Genomic DNA, 10782 nt, shown 5'->3' on the forward strand with positions numbered 1-10782 from the left:
CCTTATAGATGTTTCTAAAATTATTGGATGGGCCTAATAACGACCCTATATTTCAACAAAAGTGACGGGCATTCAAGTCCGATTCAAGTTCCATGGTCAATACGCATGGGCATTTCCTATTCGGCACTTCATGCGCCAGTTTCTTAAAAAATTGCAGACGGGCGCACACCCCCGCTCTGCTCTAGGCCGGCCCATTTCCTTTTTTTTTCCTGTTACATTTTTTTTAAAAAAAAAAGCTACAGCCGACCACCTTGTTATAACAGCTACATGGGCCTAACGCTCATCGGTTCCAAAGGGAGCGCAGCAACCACCACGACATATCAAGCGCTTGTGCAAACTCACTTCTTCTTTTATTTTATTTCATTCTTCAGTTCGGTTTTATTTTTTTCTTGTCCTTTTTGTTTTCTTCAATGTGTCGTTTAAAAAAATTGGTGAACCTTTTTTGTCAAAATCAGTTAAATAGTTTTCAATTTTTTTGAACTTTATTCAAAACCGATGATCTTTTTTTAATTTGATGATTTTTTAAAATTCGATGATATTTTTCATATTCAACGAATTTTTTCCAATTCAATTTTTTTGTTTTTTTTTCAAAAAATAATCCATATGCGATCAACCGAACCAGAGGAAAATAAAATGCGCTCACATCTACATGGCCCGGTCCTCTAGCGTTGGCGCATGGGCGACAGGGAGCTTCCCTGGCGCCTGAAGCGCCGAATAGGAGCTCGCATTTGAACGACAGTGTTCTTGGTTGTGTGCATGCTAGGGTGCGGACAACAAGTAAGATCACCAATAGTCGGACGCCCCAAACCCGTCTCAAATGCCTGGGTGAACGGCCCGGTCAATGACTAGTCAAAAAGAAAGCAACCCAGACGAGCTCCTCAAATGTCTGGGCTGACCAGCACCCCTCATATTCAGTCCAAATATGGGGTGGATATGGGGGCGCCCAGGCGCGTCCGCCACGTCGGAGCCGACAACCCTACCACTCCACAAATTGCACCAAATTGACCTAGCCCTTCGTCCTCCTCACGCCTTGCTCCAACATTCCTCGTGTCCGAGCCCTCGCCGTCTTCCACCCATGCTCACCATCCTCACCGCCGGTCCCGATCCGCTGCCCTAGATGTCATCCAGCCCATCCCCGGCCATCGTGACTGAGGCCGTGTCCGCCTTGTCCGTCAGCGTCCCGTCCTCGGCTTCATCGTGCAAGCCGGAGAACATCGCCCAGAGGAACCGGTGCCGCCGGCAGCGAGAGAGGGAAGCGATGGCATCGCACGGAGCGGATGCGGACATGGACGAGCAGCTACTCCCCCCACCCGTCACGCCCGGAACCCCTTACCCCATCCATCCCGTACCCCGACAAGGATTGTGCCATCACACCAGGTTGGGGCAAAGGAGGATCCAATGGCCAGTTGGGGGATTCTTGAGAACTTTCCGACCATGTAGATGCGCCGGTGGACGTCTGCCACTCGCTGCACCAACTTATAAGGTGAGCTCTTCTCCCACTAGTATGAGTTGGTGTGAAGGAAGAAGAGGTGTTCCACATGCGCGCTCCTCCTCCGTCGCCCGCCTCGTCACGACGCGCACGCTGTGGGTTGGGGAAATGAGCCGAGCCGATGCAATGTTTTGCCGGTCAAAATTGGAGAGACCATTACAGACACAAAATGAATATGAGACGTCATATTCATTGCGGAAATGCAAAAGTCTATAATAAATACCTTTTATTCTGAAGATGGAAACGTTTGTAATTGAACGTGGTTATTATGGAGATGAAATGTCTGCAGTTAACTGTGTTTATGGCTGCACCGTTCTCCTACCCCACCGGCTATATATATGAGGAATCGCAGCTCAGCCAAATAGACAACACATAACACACTCCACTACTACCTGGCCATTCCTTTCATTGCTGCCGCCTTCGGTGATCCCATCCCGTCTATCGCGTAGATGGCTGATGGGATAGCAGGCCTCCGAAACCCCGCCTCTCCAGATCCTGTACGGGAGAGAGGCGATTAGGTTTTTGGGGAGCGTCTCCTACGCGACTGCTTGCCTCTGTTCAACTACTTCCTCTACACCGACTATTTCCGTGTCACCTTCGTCTTCACCATGAGCACTGACACCGACCGCGTGGCTGCCGAGAAGGCCGCTGCTGACAAGAGGATCGCCGACGGGGCCACTACATCTGCTGAAGCTACGGCCGACTGGCCTACTGGAGGGTATAACACATTTGCCCCGCTCATGTTAATTTTCGCGTGTGCAGTACTAGTGGTTTGCGTAGATGTTTCTACTATTTCCCTAGTACGTGCGTACATCGTCAAAATTTAGTATGTCATTAGCACTGCCTATGTCATGTTCATGATTTATTATTGGATTAAATTAATCGAACAATTGCTTATTTTCTCCACAATCGAAAAACCTAATCTGTATAGGTAATTTTCGATCCATGGTTTTGCTGCTGCAATGAAACCAGCCCCGTTTACGAGGACGTATTTTAAGCGTTGGCAAACCAAAACCGTCTTATGGCTCACGGCGATGAACGTGTTCTGGGTCACCGGTGTTACTCCCACAGGAATGATTGCTCCTGAACAGCAGAAGGCGTTCAGGGAGGCCCCCGTCGTCTTTGTTGGATGCATTCTGAGAGTGATGGGAGATAAGCTGGTTGATGCATACTTACATATGCGGGTTGCCAAGGACTTGTGGGAGGCGCTCGAATCTAAATTCGGCGCAACGAATGCTGGGAGCGAGATGTATATTATGGAGCAATTCCACGATTACAGAATGGTCAAAAATCGTTCTGTATCGGAACAGGCTCATGAGATACAATGCATCGCTAAGGAGCTTGAGCTTCTCAAGTGTGTGCTGCAAGGCAAATTTGTCGCGGGTTGCACTATCGCTAAGTTACCCAATTCCTGGAGGAACTTTGCCACTACTCTAAAACATCAGAGGTGTGAATTCTCAGTTGAGGATGTCATTGGTCATCTGAGTGTTGAGCAGAATTCGAGGGCAAAGGACTCGCACGGAAAAGGGACCGAAGGGACCTCTCTCGCCAAGATGGTGTAGAAGAACTTCAACCCCCGCAAGCCCAAGGGGAAGACTGGTGTCCAATAGAGTACCGAGTTTAAGAAGAAGGGTAAGAAGACCTTCAAGAAAGATAAGAAGAAGGGTGGTTGTTTCACTCGTGGTTCATATGAACATTGTGCTGCCAAGTGCCCACACAAGTTCAAGAAGCCAGGACATGACATCAAGACTGTCATCATGATTGTGAGCAACGATGAAAGTGGTGTTGGGTTTCGTAGTAATTTCAAAAAATTTCCTACGCATACGCAAGATCATGGTGATGCATAGCAACGAGAGGGGGAGAGTGTGATCTACGTACCCTTGTAGATCGACAACGGAAGCGTTAACTTGGTTGATGTAGTCGTACGTCTTCACGGCCCGACCGATCAAGCACCGAAACTACAGCACCTCCGAGTTCTAGCACACGTTCAGCTCGATGACGATCCCCGGACTTCGATCCAGCAAAGTGTCGGGGAAGAGTTCCGTCAGCACGACGGCGTGGTGATGATCTTGATGTACTACTATCGTAGGGCTTCGCCTAAGCACCGCTACAATATTATCGAGGACTATGGTGGAAGGGGGCACCGCACACGGCTAAGAATATGATCACATGGATCAACTTGTGTCTTTAGGGGGTGCCCCTGCCTCCGTATATAAAGGTTCAAGGGAGGGGGGCCGGTCGGCCAGGAGAGGCGCGCCAGGAGGAGTCCTACTCCCTCTGGGACTAGTACTCCCCCCTTTCCTAGTTGGAATAGGATTGGTGGAGGGGGGGGGAGAGGAGAGAGAGGAGGAAGGGGGGCCGGCCCCCTCTCCTTGTCCAATTCGGACCAAGGGGGGAGGGGCGCGCGACCCATCTCTGGCCACCTCTCTTCTCTTCCACTAAGGCCCACTAAGGCCCATATACCTCCCGAGGGTTCCGGTAACCTCCCGGTACTCCGGTAAAATCCCGATTTCACCCGGAACACTTCCGATATCCAAACGTAGGCTTCCAATATATCAATCTTTATGTCTCGACCATTTCGAGACTCCTCGTCATGTCCGTGATCACATCCGGGACTCGGAACAACCTTCGGTACATCAAAATGCATAAACTCATAATATAACTGTCATCGTAACCTTAAGCGTGCGGACCCTACGGGTTCGAGAACAATGTAGACATGACCGAGACACGTCTCCGGTCAATAACCAATAGCGGAACCTGGATGCTCATATTGGCTCCTACATATTCTACGAAGATCTTTTATCGGTCAGACCACAAAACAACATACGTTGTTCCCTTTGTCATCAGTATGTTACTTGCCCGAGATTCGATCGTCGGTATCCCATACCTAGTTCAATCTCGTTACCGGCAAGTCTCTTTACTCGTTCTGTAATACACCATCCCGCAACTAACTCATTATTTGCAATGCTTGCAAGGCTTAAGTGATGTGCATTACCGAGAGGGCCCAGAGATACCTCTCCGACAATCGGAGTGACAAATCCTAATCTCGAAATACGCCAACCCAACATGTACCTTTGGAGACACCTGTAGAGCTTCTTTATAATCACCCAGTTACGTTGTGACGTTTGGTAGCACACAAAGTGTTCCTCTGGCAAACGGGAGTTGCATAATCTCATAGTCATAGGAACATGTATAAGTCATGAAGAAAGCAATAGCAACATACTAAACGATCGGGTGCTAAGCTAATGGAATGGGTCATGTCAATCAGATCATTCAACTAATGATGTGATCCCGTTAATAAAATAACAACTCTTTGTCCATGATTAGGAAACATAACCATCTTTGATTAACAAGCTAGTCAAGTAGAGGCATACTAGTGACACTCTGTTTGTCTATATATTCACACATGTATTATGTTTCCGGTTAATACAATTCTAGCATGAATAATAAACTTTTATCATGATATAAGGAAATAAATAATAACTTTATTATTGCCTCTAGGGCATATTTCCTTCAGTCTCCCACTTGCACTAGAGTCAATAATCTAGATTACATTGTAATGATTCTAACACCCATGGAGCCTTGTTGCTGATGATGTTTTGCTCGTGGAAGAGGCTTAGTCAACGGGTCTACAACATTCAGATCCGTATGTATCTTGCAAATCTCTATGTCTCCCACCTGGACTAGATCCCGGATGGAATTGAAGTGTCTCTTGATGTGCTTGGTTCTCTTGTGAAATCTGGATTCCTTCGCTAAGGCAATTGCACCAGTATTGTCACAAAAGATTTTCATTGGACCCGATGCACTAGGTATGACACCTAGATCGGATATGAACTCCTTCATCCAGACTCCTTCATTCGCTGCTTCTGAAGCAGCTGTGTATTCCGCTTCACACGTAGATCCCGCCACGACGCTCTGTTTAGAACTGTACCAACTGACAGCTCCACCGTTTAATATAAACACGTATCCGGTTTGCGATTTAGAATCGTCCGGATCAGTGTCAAAGCTTGCATCAAAGTAACCGTTTACGATTAGCTCTTTGTCACCTCCATATATGAGAAACATATCCTTAGTCCTTTTCAGGTACTTCAGGATGTTCTTGACCGCTGTCCAGTGATCCACTCCTGGATTACTTTGGTACCTCCCTGCTAGACTTATAGCAAGGCACACACCAGGTCTGGTACACAGCATTGCATACATGATAGAGCCTATGGCTGAAGCATAGGGAACATCTTTCATTTTCTCTCTATCTTCTGCAGTGGTCGGGTATTGAGTCTGACTCAACTTCACACCTTGTAACACAGGCAATAACCCTTTCTTTGTTTGATCCATTTTGAACTTCTTCAAAATCTTGTCAAGGTATGTGCTTTGTGAAAGTCCAATTAAACGTCTTGATCTATCTTTATAGATCTTTATGCCTAATATGTAAGCAGCTTCACCGAGGTCTTTCATTGAAAAACTCTTATTCAAGTATCCCTTTATGCTATCCAGAAATTCTATATCATTTCCAATCTGTAACATGTCATCCACATATAATATCAGAAATGCTATAGAGCTCCCACTCACTTTCTTGTAAATACAAGCTTCTCCAAAAGTCTGTATAAAACCAAATGCTTTGATCACACTATCAAAGCGTTTATTCCAACTCTGAGAGGCTTGCACCAGTCCATAAATGGATCGCTGGAGCTTGCACACTTTGTTAGCTCCCTTTGGATTGACAAAACCTTCCGGTTGCATCATATACAACTATTCTTCTAGAAATCCATTCAGGAATGCAGTTTTGACATCCATCTGCCAAATTTCATAATCATAAAATGCGGCAATTGCTAACATGATTTGGACAGACTTAAGCATCGCTATGGGTGAGAAGGTCTCATCGTAGTCAATCCCTTGAACTTGCCGAAACCCTTTTGCGACAAGTCGAGCTTTGTAGACGGTAATATTACCGTCGGCGTCAATCTTCTTCTTGAAGATCCATTTATTCTCAATTGCTTGCTGATCATTGGGAAAGTCAACCAATGTCCATACCTTGTTCTCATACATCGATCCCATCTCAGATTTCATGGCTTCAAGCCATTTTGTGGAATCTGGGCTCACCATCGCTTCTTCATAGTTCGTAGGTTCATCATGATCTAGTAGCATGACTTCCAGAACAGGATTACCGTACCACTCTGGTGCGGATCTCACTCTGGTTGATCTACGAGGTTCAGTAGTATCTTGTTCTGAAGTTTCATGATCATTATCATTAGATTCCTCACTAATTGGTGTAGGTGTCACAGAAACAGTTTTCTGTGATGCACTACTTTCCAATAAGGGAGCAGGTACAGTTACCTCGTCAAGTTCTACTTTCCTCCCACTCACTTCTTTCGAGAGAAACTCCTTCTCCAGAAAGTTTCCGAACTTAGCAACAAAAGTCTTGCCTTCGGATCTATGATAGAAGGTGTATCCAATAGTCTCCTTTGGATATCCTATGAAGACACATTTCTCCGATTTGGGTTCGAGCTTATCAGGTTGAAGCTTTTTCACATAAGCATCGCAGCCCCAAACTTTCAGAAACGACAACTTTGGTTTCTTGCCAAACCATAGTTCATAAGGCGTCGTCTTAACGGATTTTGATGGTGCCCTATTTAACGTGAATGCGACCGTCTCCAAAGCATAACCCCAAAACGATAGCGGTAAATCAGTAAGAGACATCATAGATCGCACCATATCTAGTAAAGTACGATTACGACGTTCGGACACACCATTACGCTGTGGTGTTCCAGGTGGCGTGAGTTGCGAAACTATTCCGCATTGTTTCAAATGTACACCAAACTCGTAACTCAAATATTCTCCTCCACGATCAGATCGTAGAAACTTTATTTTCTTGTTACAATGATTTTCAACTTCACTCTGAAATTCTTTGAACTTTTCAAACGTTTCAGACTTATGTTTCATTAAGTAGATATACCCATATCTGCTTAAGTCATCTGTGAAGGTGAGAAAATAACGATATCCGCCACGAGCCTCAATATTCATCGGACCACATACATCTGTATGTATGATTTCCAACAAATCTGTTGCTCTCTCCATAGTACCGGAGAACGGCGTTTTAGTCATCTTGCCCATGAGGCACGGTTCGCAAGTACCAAGTGATTCATAATCAAGTGGTTCCAAAAGTCCATCAGTATGGAGTTTCTTCATGCGCTTTACACCGATATGACCTAAACGGTAGTGCCACAAATAGGTTGCACTATCATTATCAACTTTGCATCTTTTGGCTTCAACATTATGAATATGTGTGTTACTACTATCGAGATTCAATAAGAATAGACCACTCTTCAAGGGTGCATGACCATAAAAGATATTACTCATATAAATAGAACAACCATTATTCTCTGATTTAAATGAATAACCGTCTCGCATCAAACAAGATCCAGATATAATGTTCATGCTTAACGCTGGCACCAAATAACAATTATTTAGGTCTAATATTAATCCCGAAGGTAGATGTAGAGGTAGCGTGCCGACTGCGATCACATCGACTTTGGAACCGTTTCCCACGCGCATCGTCACCTCGTCCTTAGCCAATCTTCGCTTAATCCGTAGTCCCTATTTCGAGTTGCAAATATTAGCAACAGAACCAGTATCAAATACCCAGGTGCTACTACGAGCATTAGTAAGGTACATATCAATAACATGTATATCACATATACCTTTGTTCACCTTGCCATCCTTCTTATCCGCCAAATACTTGGGGCAATTCCGCTTTCAGTGACCAGTCTGCTTGCAGTACAAGCACTCAGTTTCAGGCTTAGGTCCAGACTTGGGTTTCTTCTCTTGAGCAGCAACTTGCTTGCTGTTCTTCTTGAAGTTCCCTTTCTTCTTCCCTTTGCCCTTTTTCTTGAAACTAGTGGTCTTGTTGACCATCAACACTTGATGCTCCTTTTTGATTTCTACCTCCGCAGCTTTCAGCATTGCGAAGAGCTCGGGAATAGTCTTATTCATCCCTTGCATATTATAGTTCGTCATGAAGCTCTTGTAGCTTGGTGGCAATGATTGGAGAATTCTGTCAATGACGCAATCATCTGGAAGATTAACTCCCATTTGAATCAAGTGATTATTATACCCAGACATTTTGAGCATATGCTCACTGACAGAACTGTTCTCCTCCATCTTGCAGCTATAGAACTTATTGGAGACTTCATATCTCTCAATCTGGGCATTTGCTTGAAATATTAACTTCAACTCCTGGAACATCTCATATGCTCCATGACGTTCAAAACATCGTTGAAGTCCCGGTTCTAAGCCGTAAAGCATGGCACACTAAACTATCGAGTAGTCATCAGCTTTGCTCTGCCAGACGTTCACAACATCTGGTGTTGCTCCAGCAGCAGGCCTGGCACCCAGCGGTGCTTCCAGGACGTAATTCTTCTGTGCAGCATGAGGATAATCCTCAAGTTACAGACCCAGTCCGTGTAATTGCTACCATCATCTTTCAACTTTGCTTTCTCAAGGAACGCATTAAAATTCAACGGAACAACAGCACGGGCCATTTATCTACAATCATACATAAACAAGTAAGATACTATCAGGTACTAAGTTCATGATAAATTTAGGTTCAATTAATCATATTACTTAAAGAACTCCCACTTAGATAGACATCCCTCTAATCCTCTAAGTGATTACGTGATCCAAATCAACTAAACCATGTCCGATCATCACATGAGATGGAGTAGTTTCATTGGTGAACATCACTATGTTGATCATATCTACTATACGATTCACGCATGACCTTTCGGTCTCCGTGTTCCGAGGCCATATCTGTATATGCTTGGCTCGTCAAGTATAACCTGAGTATTCTGCGTGTGCAACTGTTTTGTACCCGTTGTATTTGAACGTAGAGCCTATCACACCCAATCATCACGTGGTGTCTCAGCACGAAGAACTTTCGCAACGGTGCATACTCAGGGAGAACGCTTCTTGATAATTTAGTGAGAGATCATCTTATAATGCTACCGTCAATCAAAGCAAGATAAGATGCATAAAAGATAAACATCACATGCAATCAATATAAGTGATATGATATGGCCATCATCATCTTGTGCTTGTGATCTCCATCTCCGAAGCACCATCATGATCACCATCATCACCGGCGCGACACCTTGATCTCCATCGTAGCATCGTTGTCGTCTCGCCAATCTTATGCTTCCACGACTATCGCAACCGCTTAGTGATATAGTAAAGCATTACAACGCGATTGCATTGCATACAATAAAGCGATAACCATATGGCTTCTGCCAGTTGCCGATAACTCGGTTACAAAACATGATCATCTCATACAATAAAATTTAGCATCATGTCTTGACCATATCACATCACAACATGCCCTGCAAAAACAAGTTAGACGTCCTCTACTTTGTTGTTGCATGTTTTACGTGGCTGCTACGGGCTTAAGCAAGAACCAATCTTACCTACTCATCAAAACCACAACGATAGTTTGTCAAGTTGGTGCTGTTTTAACCTTCACAAGGACCGGGCGTAGCCACACTTGGTTCAACTAAACTTGGAGAAACTGTCACCCGCAAGCCACCTATGTGCAAAGCACGTCGGGAGAACCGGTCTCGCGTAAGCGTACGCGTAATGTCGGTCCGGGCCACTTCGTCCAACAATACCGCCGAACCAAAGTATGACATGCTGGTAAGCAGTATGACTTATATCTCCCACAACTCACTTGTGTTCTACTCGTGCATATAACATCAACATATAAAACCTAGGCTCGGATGCCACTGTTGGGTTTCGTAGTAATTTCAAAAAAATTCCTACGCAGACACAAGATCATGGTGATACATAGCAACGAGAGGGGGAGAGTGTGATCTACGTACCCTTGTAGATAGACAACGGAAGTGTTAACTTGGTTGATGTAGTTGTACGTCTTCACGGCCCGACCGATCAAGCACCGAAACTACGACACCTCCGAGTTCTAGCACACGTTCAGCTCGATGATGATCCCCGAACTCCGATCCAGCAAAGTGCCGAGAAAGAGTTCCGTCAGCATGACGGCGTGGTGACGATCTTGATGTACTACTGTCGCAGGGCTTCGCCTAAGCACCGCTACAATATTATCAAGGACTATGGTGGAAGGGGGCACCGCACACGGCTAAGAATATGATCATGTGGATCAACTTGTGTCTCTAGGGAGTGCCCCTGCCTCCGTATATAAAGGTTCAAGGGAGGGGGGCCGGCCGGCCAGGAGAGGCGCGCCAGGACGAGTCCTACTCCCTCTGGGAGTAGGACTCCCCCCTTTCCTAGTT

This window comes from Triticum dicoccoides, chromosome 3A, assembly GCF_002162155.2.
Source record: "Triticum dicoccoides isolate Atlit2015 ecotype Zavitan chromosome 3A, WEW_v2.0, whole genome shotgun sequence".
Taxonomy (NCBI): Eukaryota; Viridiplantae; Streptophyta; class Magnoliopsida; order Poales; family Poaceae; genus Triticum; species Triticum dicoccoides.